The sequence below is a fragment of the Glycine soja genome, chromosome 9, assembly GCF_004193775.1.
Source record: "Glycine soja cultivar W05 chromosome 9, ASM419377v2, whole genome shotgun sequence".
Lineage (NCBI taxonomy): Eukaryota > Viridiplantae > Streptophyta > Magnoliopsida > Fabales > Fabaceae > Glycine > Glycine soja.
In genome coordinates this window covers 20,363,304-20,380,025 of record NC_041010.1, presented here as the reverse complement: position 1 = coordinate 20,380,025, position 16,722 = coordinate 20,363,304, and the positions used below count along the sequence as shown (strand labels likewise).

The 16,722-nt window shown below is 39.4% G+C and overlaps 1 long non-coding RNA gene across 2 annotated transcripts; it reads right to left on the bottom strand.

Annotated features, from left to right (window-relative positions):
• Window positions 1-3,393: 3,393 nt before the first annotated feature.
• On the bottom strand, window positions 3,394-16,067 carry LOC114367498. 2 transcript variants are annotated; one of them, XR_003657225.1, is made up of 3 exons: window positions 15,872-16,067; window positions 14,878-14,975; window positions 3,394-3,597 (listed from the first exon to the last, which is right to left on the bottom strand). It is a non-coding gene; the product is annotated as an uncharacterized LOC114367498 (long non-coding RNA). The 2 variants fall into 2 exon arrangements; XR_003657224.1 differs by lacking the exon at window positions 3,394-3,597 and adding an exon at window positions 7,226-7,619.
• Window positions 16,068-16,722: the final 655 nt, after the last annotated feature.

The window sequence follows — 16,722 nt, the reverse complement described above, 5'->3', positions numbered from 1 at the left end:
TAAGTATCTTGATCTTGATTTCTTCAATGAAGAAACATTTGATTGTTACCAAGTGTTTTAACATTCTGGATTAACTCAGTTTATGTCTATGAAATTGCCTCACTATCCTGAACTAGTTAGAGTCTTCTATAATAACTTGAAAGTACAGAATGGTGTTATTTACTCTGAGGTGCATAATGTTCCAATTGTTATTGATCAATCTTTGTTCTTTTCATTAACAAAATTACCCAGTCAAGGTGTTCCTTTTGAGGGCACTCTTGTTGATGACTGGAAGTTTGATTATTCTAGTCATGATGGTCGTCGTATGGCCTGCAATGACCAGGCTGATATGACTGGCAGATTGCTTGCTGGATCATTAACTTTTGATTACCGCATCATGCATTATATTATTGTTCACATTTTGCTTCCACGTTCCTCAAACCTTGCTCAAACCTTTGAGGAGAATTTGATTCTTATGTGGGCTTTTCTTACTGGTCATCAGATCGACTGGGCTCATTTGATTCGGTACCAGATGCATAAGGAATTACGGGCCAATGCACCTCTCCCTTATCCTCACCTTGTCACCCTTTTTCTTCATTATTTCAAAATTCCTTTGGATGATGAACCATTTATTCAAGTAAAAAGGTCTTTTGCTAATGGTGCAGGTGCGGTTACCTTGTTTGGTAATCATAAGGATGATGATGGTCAGTGGGTTCGATAACAAGACTTACCTCAGCCAATTCCTGACGAACGTACCCCTTCTCCACCACCGCAAAGGATTGATTCCTCTTCACTTCTAAACGACGTCCTCACTGAACTCTACGGTCTTCGCGCTTTCGTGGGTGATCGATTTGATGCTATGGATACTCACCTTGATGCCATGGATGCTCGCTTTGATGGGATGGACACAAGGATCACTCGACTTGAGGACGATATGAGCTTCATTAGGCGTTGTTTCGATCCACCGGTCGACCATTAGTTATCTATATTATTCTACATAGTTATTTATTGTATTTTGGCTTTTATTTACTTTGTACTTTGGTTATGGTTCTCTTGAATTTTTATCATTGTGTTTGGTTATTTTTAGACTTTGTGTTGGATATTTCTAGACTTTGAATTGGTTAATTCAGACTTGTGTGGATTATTCTCTAGATTGATTTAGTTTATGAATGACTTGTGCTTTGTTTTGAGATTTACTTAGTTATTTTCTTTAGACAAGTTTGACTTTTTGATGTTGCCAAAGGGGGAGAGAACAAGGGTTAGAATTTATAAACTTAGGCATAAATTCCAAAAGTTAGGGGGAGTAAGGGTTGTGAGTACGCATTATAAATTGTATGTGGTTTATCTTGATTTCAAGATATTGTCATCATCAAAAAGGGTGAGATTGTAGAAGTAAATATATCATGAAGTTTTGATGATGCCAAAGAAGCGCGTTTCTCATGTTTGATCCAAGACAAGACTCCAAGAAATCCAAGATAAATGTTGAAGTTAGTCCTTAAGAGTCTTAGAAAGCATTCACTAATTGATGATGCAAAGGTTTGGACAAAGGATGGTTGTTTGAAATTTTAAAATATGGTATTTACTCTCTGGTATTCGATTACCAGAGGATGTAATCGATTACCAGTGGCCAAAATTCTTTCTGAAATGTTTTTAAATGTTTTTAAATATTTTTGAAAGCATGTAATTGATTATACAAGGCTTGTAATCGATTACCAGTAGTTGAAACTGTTTATAACAACTATTAGAATTTTGAATTTAAATTTTAAAGCCTGTAATCGATTACACAAGGCTTGTAATCGATTACCAGAAGGAATTTTTGAAAATAACTTCCAAGTCACATCTTTTCAAATATTTTTGAATGGCCATCAAAGGGCTATATATAGGTGACTTGAGATACAAAAATTCTAGAGAGTTTTTCTGCACAAAGAGTCTCATCCTCTCAAAAACAAAATTGTCTTATCCTCTAAAAACATTTCTTGGACAAAACACTTGCAAATTCAATAAGGAATCATTGAGTGATCTTCATTGTATTATCTTTCTCTTAAAAGAGAGAATTCTTCTTCTTCCTCTTCTTATTCAAAGAGAACTAGTTTAGGGACCGAGGGTCTCTTGTTGTAAAGTTATCTAAACACAAAGGAAGGGTTGTCCTTGTGTGGTTCAGTCATTGTAAAAGGGATTTTACAAGATAGTGGAATTCTCAAGCGGGTTTCTTGGGGACTGGACGTAGGCACAAAGGTGTGGCCAAACCAGTATAAAACTGAGTTTGCATTCTCTCTTCCCTTAAACTTCTTTTATTTATTGTCATTTATCTTTTTCGTTAAAGAAGTTTTATTTTGAATTGTATTTTTAGTAATTCATATTAAGGGTGCATTAATAATTCAGAAAGAGAGTTAAAATTTTAATAGGGGGAATAGTCTTTGATATCTTAATTCAACCCCCCTTAAGATATTTGAGGCCACTTGTCTAACAAAGTGGTGCCCTAAGATTTCGCATCACGTTGCTCCCCCACTCACGCACGAACCACAACTCTAGTATGTGCCTACTCCGCGAGTGACACGTATGCAAGGGTTTTGCACGTGCATCGCACACGCTTGCAGCAGCAAGCAAATGTTACATCCTGTCTTTAATGCACTCTCCAACGGTCAGAAAAGGAGCAGTGTATTCAAATTTGACTACTTACCTTACATGACACGCCAAAGACACGTCCATCACGGACAACTTGACAAAAGCAGCCCAGACGACACTTGTCCAGACTCAGGGGCTTAACAAGCCATATCAACCTACAATTCTCTCATACTCTTCGATGTTACCACACCGGAAAACACTCGTTTATACTAGGGGGCTCGACCAACTTGTCACCCTCTACTTCTCAAGACTATCACCCTGGACATCATACAAGCTCAGTCGACCCGGAACAGACTCTTTTAGCATTGGACAACCTCTTTTGCCAGCAAGTCGACTCAAAGCTTGGCGGCTTATGTACTGTCCAGGACCCACAAAATACATGTGGCATTCTACATGACACTCAAAAACACGTGTCCACCCTCCACGTCAACCCTGGTACAGGAGCGCAGATGCCTAGCCGTTAGTAGTCGGGCTCCCCAATAAACAAGTTATCTCTAACCTAGTAATATTCAAATGTATTTGAATATCTTATCTATTGGCAGGTAATTAATTATCTATAAGCCCACATGTAACGACCCGCCTCGTCGCTACAATATCACTTACTATAAAATGTGACATTTCAATTTTCAAGTGAAAGCTCCATTAATTTGATTATAAAAACGATGGTAAATTTTTCGCGATGTTCATTCACTCATAAACACATGAACAAATACATATATATATATATATATATATATATATATATATATATATATATATATATATATATATATATATATTATACACCACTACACATCTTTCAAATGTTACAACATAATTCAGATTTTTTTACATATATCTAAACTTGGGACTTACATGCCCATTCAAAAAGATTCAAGGAACCCACTAAGGAAGAGTTCATAACAAAACACAACTCTCCCCCAAAATAAATTCCAACGTTATGACTTCGGCTTAGTGGAAAGACTTCCCTCCAAGTAACCTACTGCTGCTCATCTGCTCCCACGAACGAAAGTTCGAAATCATCACAGACACCAATCACACGGTACAAAAATTGCAAAGGTGAGTTTATTATAAAAGATCAACAAACACCAAAAGACAATGATTAACAAGAAAACAATAACAATGACCACAATCATTCTTAATAACCCATCGGTTCAACGTACACTTACAAACTAGTCATCAACTTTTCCACAATTCAAATCATATATGCTCACAATGATGCATGTACCTAACTCAACTCTAAAATGCAATGTGGTACCATTTATCTGGAAATAGCCTAAGCGTGTCCACATGACACTCTCACTTAGGAAAACTAGGCAGCAAGTGTCGAGGTCACCTTGTCGTGCACAGGCAACTGCCCCCCCATGGTGATTGTCATACCCTAATTTCGTTCGGGGACCATTGTTTGATGGCATGCAACCTTCGATTGACCGCTTCAAGGAACTTGACACCCATCGTTAAGCAATCCATGAAGTTCCGCGACATGTCGGGAGTCGAAAGGAAACATTATTGCGCAATCCGTAAAGTTCTGTAACATTCCAGAATCCGAAGAGGGGGTGGTTGCGTAATCCGTAAAGTTTCGTGACATTACGGAAAGAAAACAAGTATCGTTACGTAATCCGTAAGGTTCCGTAACATTACGGAAAAAGAATCAGCAAAGAAGGGGGGTGAACTTATCAAGATAGAGGTGAAAATAGAAATTCGAATCTAGGCCCTTCTGAAACATTTTGGAAGTTGGGTTGCTTAAGGAGGAAGCAACTGGGCGGCAAGCTCCTCCACGTTTTTGAAAAATGGTTTCCGGGGCTTCTGTGGCTTCCGTAATGCTTCCGTAAAATTTCCGAAAACCTTGGGTAAGCATATTCCACTTAACATTGGTGAAAGGGAAGAGAAAAAAAGATGAAAATCAAATCCGAAACACTTCCGTAAGGCTTCCGTAACTTTTCCGTAAAATACAAAAAGGGGGGTGAACTTAGTAATTCGGGTGCACTTAGAAATCTTCTTCATTAAGTCTCTGGGCGGCAAGCACCTCCCTTTTTTCCTATAAATAGGGGAGGGGGGAGCTGTTTCAAAATGTTCAAGACCCCTTGGCTATGCATTTCGACTATTTTGGGCAAAAAACACGTTTTTGTAAAGAAAAATCGAGTCGAAGTGCTTCCGTAAGCGATTATGTGAAAATTCTTCATCGTTCTTCGTCTTTCTTCACCGTTCTTCATCCGTTCTTCGTTCGTTCCTCGTTCTTCAACGGGTAAGTTTTTGAATCCGAGACTTTCAATTCATTTCTTGTTTTGTGTACTTTCACTTTAATTTCGTTTACTTTCAGTTTTCTTTTATTCTGTTTTTAACGTGCTTTAACCGTTTATTTAAGCCGTTTTCTCACCTAATAAATGATAAAATGAATTTCAACCGATCATTTGTGTTGTAATCTCGTTTAATCACTGTTAAAACAAAATCTAACCGATCGTTCACGTTGTAACCACGATTAAACCAAAAAAAGGCAAAATAATAATAAAATAATCAAAATATCATGAAAAATAATAATAAAATAATCAAAATATCTTCGAATAAAATAATAAAAAAAATCAATCGAACGTTTTTCTTTGGAAGTTTCCTTGAATGAATTGACTAATAACCAAAGTGAAACAAAGGCTAAAATCAACTCGCAAATCAAGTTTTGTCCGCAAAAATTTAAAAAAAAAAAAACTGTTTTAAGGTCCAACGCCTTAAACGATCCTCTTTGCTTTTATCGGTTAACATGGACCGTTCAAAAGCATAAAATCAACACATCACTTTACTGCCTTTTGCGAGAACTACGTAGGTTTAATTTCCTCTTCGATGGAGGATACGTAGGAGCAAAAGCCCCGCTTTTGTCGACCTCGTGAGATGATTAGAGGTCCAACGCCTTAGCTTTCTCACCAAGTAAAATGGATCATTTTAAGGTCCAACGCCTTAAATGACCCCCTTCCAAGTAAAAAGAATCACTTGATTCGCCCTTTTTGAAAGAACTATGTAGGTTTGATTTTCTCTTCGATGGAGGGTACGTAGGAGAAAGAGCCCCGCTTTTGTGGATCTCAAAAATAAAAAAGAAATAAAGGTTTAAATACATAATTTCACACATTCCTAATCTAAGGCTGTTGTCCTTTGGGACAAACGTGAGAGGTGTTAATACCTTCCTCAAACGTAAATACAACTCCCGAATCTGGAATATTCTTCATGACCGGTTTCCTTCGGTTTTTCCGACGTTTTCCACAAATAAACGTTGGTGGCGACTCCGTGCATTTTCCTCCTTTGGAAGACGCACCCGTGAGCCTCGCCTCGCTCGCCCACAAAAGGGTAGGTTGCGACAGTGATCAACCTGAGTCTCAAGGAAGTTCCAAACCGAGTGACATACCCTCAAGTACAAGTATTTTTCCTCATGAAAAACTATGAGTACTTACTGACAAAGTTTGTACTATTTCCATGCAATATGAAGTATGAAAAATGAGCATCATCAATGCACTATCCATGGATAATTAAAGATTCCAAGCCATCCCCTTCTTTCTCCGGGAATGCTTAAAACTCTTCAAAACACTATTTCCCCCTCTAGTGATATCCAACATGGTCACCACACCCCCATGTACATACATAGCATACATCACCACAATAACATCATCAACATCAACATCATTTCATCTCAATATCATCATCAACATCACAAGCAATCACATTCCACATACATAATATAAATTCATGCCTAGGATTCACATTCCCCAAGTCTTCAGGCAACATAAACCTCATACAACAACAATCTATAATACCACGAGACTCATATTTTTAAGGAAAATTCTAAATTAAAGAGGAAAACTATAGTATTCAAAGCAAACTCTTATGCCCATTTAAAATTTAATAAAGTAAATAGAAGAACAAATATAAAATTTTGGACAAAGTCTCTTCTATAGTTAAAACTTTTCCCAAAAATTCCAATCAATACAACAACAACATCAATGACAATTTCAATCATCAATAACAAACCTGTCAAATCCCATTAGTTAAAAACACAGTTTTTCTTGAAAACCAGCATGCACATCAATAACAAATATATCACATCCCATTAGTTAAAAACACAGTTTTTTCTTGAAAACCAGCATGCACAGGGACAGATATACATCCCCATAATTGGGTTCCCTGACCCCAACTATGGTATCAAAAGTTTTAAACAAACAATAAACTCCCCTCACCTATCTATATTGTTGTTCTAAGATCTCCTAGGTTCACGTCCGTTCGTCCAAACGTAGAGCTCTATATACCAAATCAAAGATAATTCAATATAGATTTCAAAGACAAGGTTAATATTAACTTTTGGGGTCAAATACCCATTCAATTTAAAAAGGGCTAAAGGGGTGTTTTGAGATTCATATCAAAGAGAGGTCATTTTGAAATTCTGATCACGCCACTATGACCAGGGTTCAACAAATGTTACAAAAACAAAGTCTATTTTATAAAAAGGCAACTTTTACAACGTCTCTTTTTTAAGGATTTTTCAAAGGAAGTGTAAAAACATCCAATAATGGTTCTCAAGTCAAAAGAGATGCAAAGATAAGCTCAAACTAACAAGGAGAAGGCTTAGAATTACTGTTACCTCAAAGAAACCATAAATGAAGGATTGGAAGCTTCATTCTCTACCGAATCCTCGAGTTGACTTTTGAAGATTCCGCTCCGATTAAACTATTCTTTTTCGTGTGGTGATCCGACGACAAGCAAAGGCGGCTCATGGCGGTCACCAGTGGTGAGTGGTGGTGGAGGAGGAGGTTGGGGGTGTTGGGGGAGGGTTTTTTGGAAGAGAAGGAGAAAGAAATGACTCTTTTGCGCTGCTAGACGTATTTGTAGCTTGCAACACTCGCCCAAACGAAATTTGGCTCGCCTGGGCGAACTGATCCAGCTCAAATTTTACTGCTTCGATTAAAAAAAATCATACCTGATACTCAAGATGTTATATTGCAAATCCCAACGGTCAGAATGTTGAAAATTGGGTTGCAAGCCTATAGTCCAAATTTGAAAGCGATCAACGATTAACGAATCCAGGACTACAGTTTTAGTGGAACAAATTTAAGTAAAACTTGAAATCTCATAATTTCAACCTAAATCAATAAAAGTCCACATAACTCAACATCCATATCAAGCATATCGCACACGACTAATTCACACAATACCTTAACTCATCCAAATTAATCAAGTAATCAAATAAAACAAGAAAAACATCAAACATCTATTTTCAATTATCGAAATTTTAGGGCATTACATCATACATTATCTACAAGGTACGATTATCTTCTATCTTTTATCTATAAGCAAATGTTTATCTCTAACATTATATGTAAGCTTTCGGTTATTATCTACAAGCCGAGAATTATCTGCAAAGGCTACAATAGCCCCTACAAGTAAGGAGTAGTAGTCATGCTCAACTACTATAAATACAGGTTCCATCGAACCTCTCTACACGATCCCCATCACACACTTAACACACAAACAACAAGCCTATGCCCCCTTCTATTTCTCTCATAGGAGCTTTACTTAAGCATATACTTGCTTTACATTCCTCACCCATATTCTTACTTGAGTGTCGGAGAACTTTGTTTTGCAGGTCCCCCTTTCTTGTCAAAGGTATCTCTCCAAGCCAACGTGTGAAGTTCGGGACCCCACATAACCGCGTCCACCCTAACGTGTCACGGTTCTAGATTTCTTTAAGAACATGAGGGGTGCATGGAACATCTATGAATTCCTGGCATCGTCTGCACCTCCTTGTTAAGTCAAGGGTGTCGGCCCTAAGCGTCGACCAATAGTATCCGACATGTACTGCTTTGGTTGCTAGGAAATGTTCCCCGGTATGGAGGCCATAGATTCCTTCATATAGCTCTCGCATGATGTAGTCTGCTTGCGGGCTGTTTAGGCATTTGTACAAGGGTGTTGTCAAACCTTTTTTGAACAGTTCACCGTCAAGGATGACATAGTAGTTGGCCTTCCTTTTCAAGCATCACACTTCTTTTTCGTTTGGTAGTAACACCCCCCGAATTATGAAATTATCTAGTCTAGTTCCTCCTCTTTTCCTTCCATGACCTCTTTGGTGTCTATGGTTGCAGCCTGGAGTGTCTCCTGGATGATGGTTTTGAGATGCCCGATCTTTTTGGTGTTGGCCAGTGTAGAGAGTAAGTTTACTCCGGTGTTGCTTTCTCTTGGTATATGGTACATCTCAAAGCAGTCAAAATCATCAATAAGGGTTTTTGCAACAAGTTAGTACCTGAGCAGTATTGCCTCCTTGGCTTGATATCTATTGGCAACTTGCCCTTGGACAAGATGCGAGTCAATGTAGCACTTTAGCTTTTTGTCCCCAACTTCATTGGATAGTTTTTGGAGTGTTATAAGTGCCTTGTATTCGGCTTGATTGTTTGATGTTTTGAAATCGAGCTTGAGAGCTTTCTCTAAAGTAACGTTGTCGGGCCCTTCAAGGATGATACCTGCCACGCTTCCTTTAACATTGGATGCTCCGTCCACATAAAAGTTCCACTAGTTTGGGATGGTTTGGGTATTAGCGGCAAACTCTGCTAGGAAGTCTGTCATGAACTGGGTCTTCATGGGGCCACGGGGATCAAATTGGAGATCCAACTCTAACAGTTCTATAGACCATGCTACCATCATTTCCTCCAGTTTAGGCTTTCACAACACCTTCTTGATAGGGTAGTTCGTCTTAACTACCACTTGGTGACTTTGGAAATACGGCCTGAGGCGTCATTCTAAGGTTATGAGTGCCAACACTACCTTCTCTATCATCTGGTACCACTTCTTAGCATCATGAAGGATACGATTGGTAAAATAGATGGGAAGCTGGTGTTTCCCATCCTTCTGTACAAGGGTTAAGCTTACAACTTTGTCAACCATTGAGAGGTATAAAAGTAAAGGTACTCCTAGCTTGGGTCGACTTAGGACCATAATACCATCATTTCCTCCAGTTCAGGCTTTCACAACACCTGTTTGACAGGGTAGTTTGTCTTGACTACCACTTGGTGACTTTGGAAGTACAACCTGAGGCGTCGGTCTGAGGTTATGAGTGCCAGCACTACCTTCTCTATCATCTGGTACCACTTCTCAGCATCATGAAGGATACGACTGGTAAAATAGATGGGAAGCTGGTGTTTCCCGTCCTCCTGTACAAAGGTTAAGCTTACAACTTTGTCAGCCACTGAGAGGTATAGAAGTGAAGGTACTCCTGGCTTGAGTCGACTTAGGACTGGCGGCATGGCAATAGTCTTCATGAAGGCCAAGAAAGCTTGCTCACAAGCTTCGTCCCATAAGAATGGCTCTATTTTTTGGAGTAGCTTATAGAATGGCTTTGCCTTTTTTGCGAGTTTTGGGAGGAACCTGGACAGAAACGCTAATCTGCCATTCAGCTTCTAGACTTCCCTGATGTTAGTAGGGCTATGCATCTCTAATATGGTCCTGCATTTGTCAGGTTTGGCTTCTATTCCACGATGTGTAATCATGAAACCCAAGAACTTTCCTTTGCCAACCCCGAAAGTGCATTTTTTTAGGTTGAGGCGCATGTTGTACTTGCATATTTCTCCGAACACCTCTTCCAAGTCTGCCACGTGTTGGGCTACGCTATAAGACTTGACAACCATGTTGTCCACGTAGACCTCGACATTCAATCCTATATGTTTTTTGAAGATTTCTCCATTAGTCTTTTGTATGTGGCGCCTACATTTTTCAAGCCAAAGAACATGACCATGTAGCAGAAATTAGCATCCTTAGTTATGAATGTTGTTTTTTCTTCATCTAGGGCATGCATTCTAATTTGATTGTATCCAGAATATCCATCCAGGAAACTTGGTACTTGGAAATCGGGCATGCCATCTACTAGGGCAAAGGGTATGCGTCCTTGGGGCATGCTTTGTTGAGGTCGGTGTAGTTACTGCACATTCACCATTTTCCATTGGCTTTTTTGACCATGACTACGTTGGCTAGCCAGGTAGAATACCTGACTTCTCTGATAAATTGGGCCTTGAGTAGCTTATCCACCTCGTCTTTGACTGCCTTGTGCCGCTCTTCTCCCATCTTCCTCTTCTTTTGTGAAACTAGTTTAGCTTGAGAGCATATGGCCATCTTGACGCATATGATGCTAGGGTGGATACCCGGCATGTTAGATGGTTGCCACGCAAATAGGTCTATGTTCCTGCATAAGACATCAGCTATACGTCTATACTAGTGCCTGGTGAGGTCCCTATTGAGCTGTGTTTGTTGCCTAGGTTTGGGTTTGAGCTATAGCTTGACAAGTTCTTCAATAGGCCTTGGGCCTTTGTCAATAGTGTCATCACGCGAATCCACATCAAATACATCATCTTGATCTCCCATACTTGCTTCGTAGACGGTCAAGTTCGTATTAAGGACTCTTCATCCACACTCATGACTTGACTATTACCACTAGTTGCAGGATGAGGCCTACCCGACTCTCTAGTGGAAGGATAGGGAACCACTTTTAAGCTTTTAGAATAGCATTGTCAGGACTGCTTATGATTTTCCTTGACATTTACGATCTCTCCCGTCAAGGTTGGGAACTTCATCTTCAGATGTGGTATGGAGATAATGGCTCCAAGCCAGTTCAGTGTTTTCCTGCCAATCAAAGCAAAGTTGGAGGTATCTACATCAACAATTAAATACCTAACAGTGAAGCTTCTTTAAAGCCTGTCATGACCGAAGGTGCTCATTAGGTCTACGTAGCCTTTGGTTTCTACTCTTTCTCCTACAAAGTAGAGGAGTGGTCCATAGTGTGGTTGGACCATATTAGGCGAGACTTGAGACTCTGGAATGTCTTCCAGTAAAGTATGTTTGTGGAGATACCTTGGTCAATAAGGACCTTGAACACCATGAAATTAGTGATCGCTATGAAGACCACCATGGGGTCATCATGGTTGACACGATTAATGCCTTTGAAGTCTTTGTCAGTGAAAGTTACGGGAGAGAGACTTCTTGGTGATTGTATATTGATGCAGTTGATGTTGATATCCAGAATGGTGTGAAGATGACGCTTTCGGGATTGACTGGACAACCCTCCACAGGGAAATCCACCCACAAAGTGTTGATTACACCTCTAATTTGTTAGGCATGCTCGTTTTCTTGCTCTTACTAAAGATGATGTTCACGCTTATGTTGGTCATGCCTCTATCTCCCTTTATCTTCTGCCCTATCCTTCCTTCTATCGGCATCATAATTTTTGTGGTGGTTGTCTTGGTGTCCTCCAGGTCTGGCTCCTGCTGGGTTATTGTCAGGCCTCTTCACAAATTGGGCTAAGTATCCAGCTTATATGAGTTTTTCAATTTTATCTTTCAGAGCCCAATAGTTTTCTGTATTGTGACCATAACTATGATGGTATCTGCAATGTTTGGTTTTGTCTAACCTGGGTCTAGAAGGAAGTGTTGAGGGTAGCTTTAGGGGTATCTCCATGTTGAAGGCCTCTTCAAGAATAGTGGCTCAATTTATGGTTAAGGGTGTGTAACGCTTATACCTAGGTCCCCTTAGGAAAGGCATGTTCCTTTTGTCTAACTGTGTGAGTCAGTCTTGGTACCTCCTTCTCTTTTGTCCTGCTTTTGTCCAACTTATCGGACCTTATTTCTAAACCTTGACATCTCCTCTATCTAAATATACCCTTTGGCCCGTTCGTGTAGCTTGTCCATGCTGCTAGGAGGCTTCTTTCACAAACTATCAGTGAACTTGCCAAGTCGTAGGGTGAGCAACATGGACTGTAGTTCAACTTCAGGATTTAGGTTTCTGATCTGGACAACAATTCAGCCGAACATGTTCATGAACTTCTGGAGTGATTCATCTTCCGCCTGTCACAGACTAGCCAAAGCAGTGGAAGTCATGCAGTATGACCAACTGGTTGCATATTAAGAGTTGAAACGTTTGACAAAGGTGTCAAAGTTGTCGATGGACCATGGAGGGAGTCCTCCGTACCATGTTAATGCCCCCTTTGAAGGACGTTGGGAAGACACAACAGAAGATTGTGTCATCATTGGTGTAGAGATTAGCCTGAGTGAGGAATGTGTTTTGTCCGGATCAGTAGTTACATCATAACGCTCTAGCTTGAACAGTTTCTAACCTAAAGGCAGGTCGGCCTCCATGATGTGGTTGACAAGGAAGTGTCGACGAGTCGTCCGCCCTTCATGGCGGTATATATGCGAGAGGTTGGGATCGTCTTGGGTGTTGATGGTGTGTCAAGGGTGCGATTTCCCTTGAGTACGTTCATGCATTATGTAGGAAGAGTGATCGTCACCCTGGGGGCATCTTATACAAGCCTCCAACTGGTCGTGGTCAGCCTTCAACTTTCTGAGTTCCTCCTCATGGCATCACTCCATCTCTGCAATGTGTTTGGAGTTGTTGGAGAGTGTCGTTGTCTGAGGGCAAACCGCGTGCTAACCATTGGTGAAAAGAGGCCGCAAGGTAAGTTTTATCACAGTCTCACAGTGGCGCCAAGTGTACTTATCAAAATCTGGAGCTGATTGACATTAGGGTTACGTAGCCAAGATGGGCTCCACGATCTAATACTTCAGACTACAGGTACCCTTCACTGGGAGAACAAAGGAAGGACCTGCAAAACAAATGACTCCAACGTTCAAGGAAGTATGCGAGTGAGTTAAGAATGGAATGAAAAGGGTGCAATAGAACATGGTACTTATAAAGTAGGAGAGAAGCTTCAAGTCCTTGATTGTAGGAACTGTTACAGTGGTGTAACAACCCTTGTAGATAATTCCTAAATTGTAGATAATAGCTAGTAGATAAGTCATGGCTTATAGATAATTAGTCTCTTATAGATAATTAAGTACCTGCCACTTGATAAGGGAGTTGTAACATTATCATTAATATTTAAATAATGAGGTATCTAGAGATAACTTGTCGACCAAGTAGTCTGTGTGCTAAGGGTGATGTGTTTGTGTTCCTCTACTAGGGCTGACATGGAGGGTTGATGTGTGTATTAATGTGCCATGTCACTTGCCACGTCCATTTTGTGGACCCTGACAGTACACTCACCAAACTGAAAAATCAAAATGTTTCTCTAACCAAACAACACTCCACCATACAAACCCCATCACCACCTTCCCAACTTCTGCCGCCGCCTCCATAACCACTGTTGCGACCGTCGCAACCATCTTCGTTCATCTCCTATACATATCCTCTACAACCACTGCCAACGCTGCCCATGGCAACCCCGCACCACCAACCACAAGCATATTGGTTCCCTAACCCTTTCTAGCACCACCCTTCCCAAACTTCTTTGTTGCAGTGGCCTCAACATTAGTCGCCACCACCTCCCCCGCAACTATCATTGCAACTGCCATAATTGCTGCAATGGCCACCAACACCATGTTGCTCCCCTCTTCCGTCATACTCGCATAGGTGCATTTCCAACCCATAACAACCTCTTCCTTCCCTCTTTCAATTTCAACACACCACCATTACACTCTTCAAAGCTTTCAACCATTCGTACCCCTACCTTTCCAAACCCTCGACCAACATTTTCACTTTCTACACACCCAATATACCACCCACACCCATGCACTAACAACCACCGTTTCAACTACATCCCCACCCTACCACTTGGTTCACTCATTGTCTAACTCGATTATCTTTGGGAATACACTGTCCACCATTATGATCTCTTTTTTTTGCACAAAAACCAAGCATCGCACCACTCATGCCTAGTACCACGGATGTGCATCCACCTTTGTTGAAGAAGCCAGCAACCGAGACGACTCCAACAGAGATGAAATCGACGCCAAAACATCCTCCAACAAAGCAGAAAACGCAAGCGGATAAACAAATTTCTCCGTCATTTCCAACAAAGTCCTTATACTCCGTTCAAACCTCATTGTCTATTTTGTCTACTCAAATTCTTTGACCTTTAAAGGAACCATCCTCCTTCAATCAAGATCGTTCAATTCCTTACCCTTCCCCACTATTCCTTTAATCGTGCCACGTGTTGCTGGCTTTTTACATTCCATGGTCAAGCTTCCCTTTAATTTCCCTTCACTTTTTGATGCCCCATATGGGCCCTACGTTTCAAGTACCATCAAATGCCATCCATTTATTCCTTTCTCTAAACTATTAAGTTTGATACCTTCTGAACCATTGATTACCACACTACCTTTTTGCATCTCACAATCTCTACCATTGGATAAATTAAGAAACCATTCAAGTTCCTTTTCCTCAATAAGCATCATATATCATTTATAAAATATTGTGCAACATTACCAGTTGGACTTTCTCTTATATGCTTGCTTTGCTTGACGATTATCACAGGAGCTGCTCTCCTGTCTGAGTACTACCTTGTCTAACAATATATGCAACTCCTGCAACTATAAGAGCATTTTGTTAATTTCTCATGTGTTTGTAGGTATTTTCATCATTCCGTTAATTTATCATTGCTTTGTTAACATGTGAAAAATCATTTGAATCACTTGTATGCTCAAGTGCAAGGTAGACTTCAGCAAATTATGTAGTTTTCCAATGAAGATTTTAAAAGGACGATATGATACAATTATTTGATGCAAAAGATTGTTTCTTAGAATTTGTTTACTATGCTAGGAAGTCCTAGTAGATCTCTATGAATTGGATGGAAAGAGCTAGATACCATCCATAATGTCTTTCTCCAGAATCAAGAATTTTTATGTGACTAGCCATACAAAACATGTTCGCAGTCAGACCTCTAGGTAGCTTAATCAAGATTATGAATGAATAGCTTCATCTCTCTAAGCTATCAGCTTGTTTGAAGTGAAAAAAAAAAAAACTGAAAAAGAGTGAAATGAATAGTGAAATGCAGTGAGATCCACAGTTTGATGTCTTTGACAAACCTATGACCCTAAAATGTTTTTAGATACTTAACGGGTTATGAAATCGGCAAAGTACAAAAAGTCTCCATTTGATGTCTTTGACAAACCTCCTATTTAGTCTATAGGAACAATCACATTTTTTTTTTCTAGTAGACTTGTCGGATAACACGTATTTGTATTGTGTATACTCCCCCCTCCCTCCCTCTTTCACAAGACAATAAGACAAATGTCTTCCTTGCTCTTGTTTTGGGCTTCTCTATGTAAATAACAAATCCAATCTTTTTTACTATTCGTTAAACTCACTTCAACCAATTAACTCGTTCTAAAAAGCCTGAACCCAATAATCCTTTATTAATTCAACAGCACAGTCATAGTAAATATCAAACAAAAATTTAACACTTAATTATTGAATATACCTTTGTAGTGATGAAAAATTTGTTGTAATCAAGATACATTTTGTAGGGGTTCATGTCCAAGCTTTTTGTCGAATACTTGTCATTTGCTTCTATTGAATTTCTCAAATCATTATCATTTGCTTCAATCATGTTCCCCAAACACTTGGCATAGTAGCTTAATAAAAAGATAAATGTATTCCAACTTCGTCCTTTAATTCAAATTCTACAATAAATCAACAACAGATTAGGTCCACATATTTGTTTGGTTACAAAACTCTAAATCCAATACATGAAATTTGTTAAAACAATGAATACCATAATATTAAAAGTTAATTTAAATAAATATCTAAAAAAAGATTAAAGAATTAATTAAAAACAAGTTAACCATATACGTAATAGAATCATGATTATGTTATGTATGTGTTAAATAATGAAAACATAATTCTTATATGGAATCTTGTTTCTGGTATGTATATGTACCTAGAATCATCATGAAATTGTGAATGGAGTATGAAGGCAGATACGCTCTCCTATAGTATGAGTGGCAGATGAGAGGAGAGGGCGAAAACAATATATGGGTAAAAGCTTGAGCTCAGTTGGTGAATGCAAATCGATGTGTAGAGGATGAGAGGAGACTGAGAAGAATGAGGGAGGTGGAGGAAGGTGTAGGAAATTAGTCAAGGATAAATTTGACTTTTTCTTGATTTTTTAGAATGGGGTGGAAAGAGTAGTATCATAGGTGAGAATAGTTGTTCCCCCGTCTTAAATACCACAATCCACAAAAATTCATACACAAATTCGATCTATAGACATTTAGGGGAACTGTTTTCGAATTAAGGAACAGAACAGAGAGAAACAGAAACCACAAATAT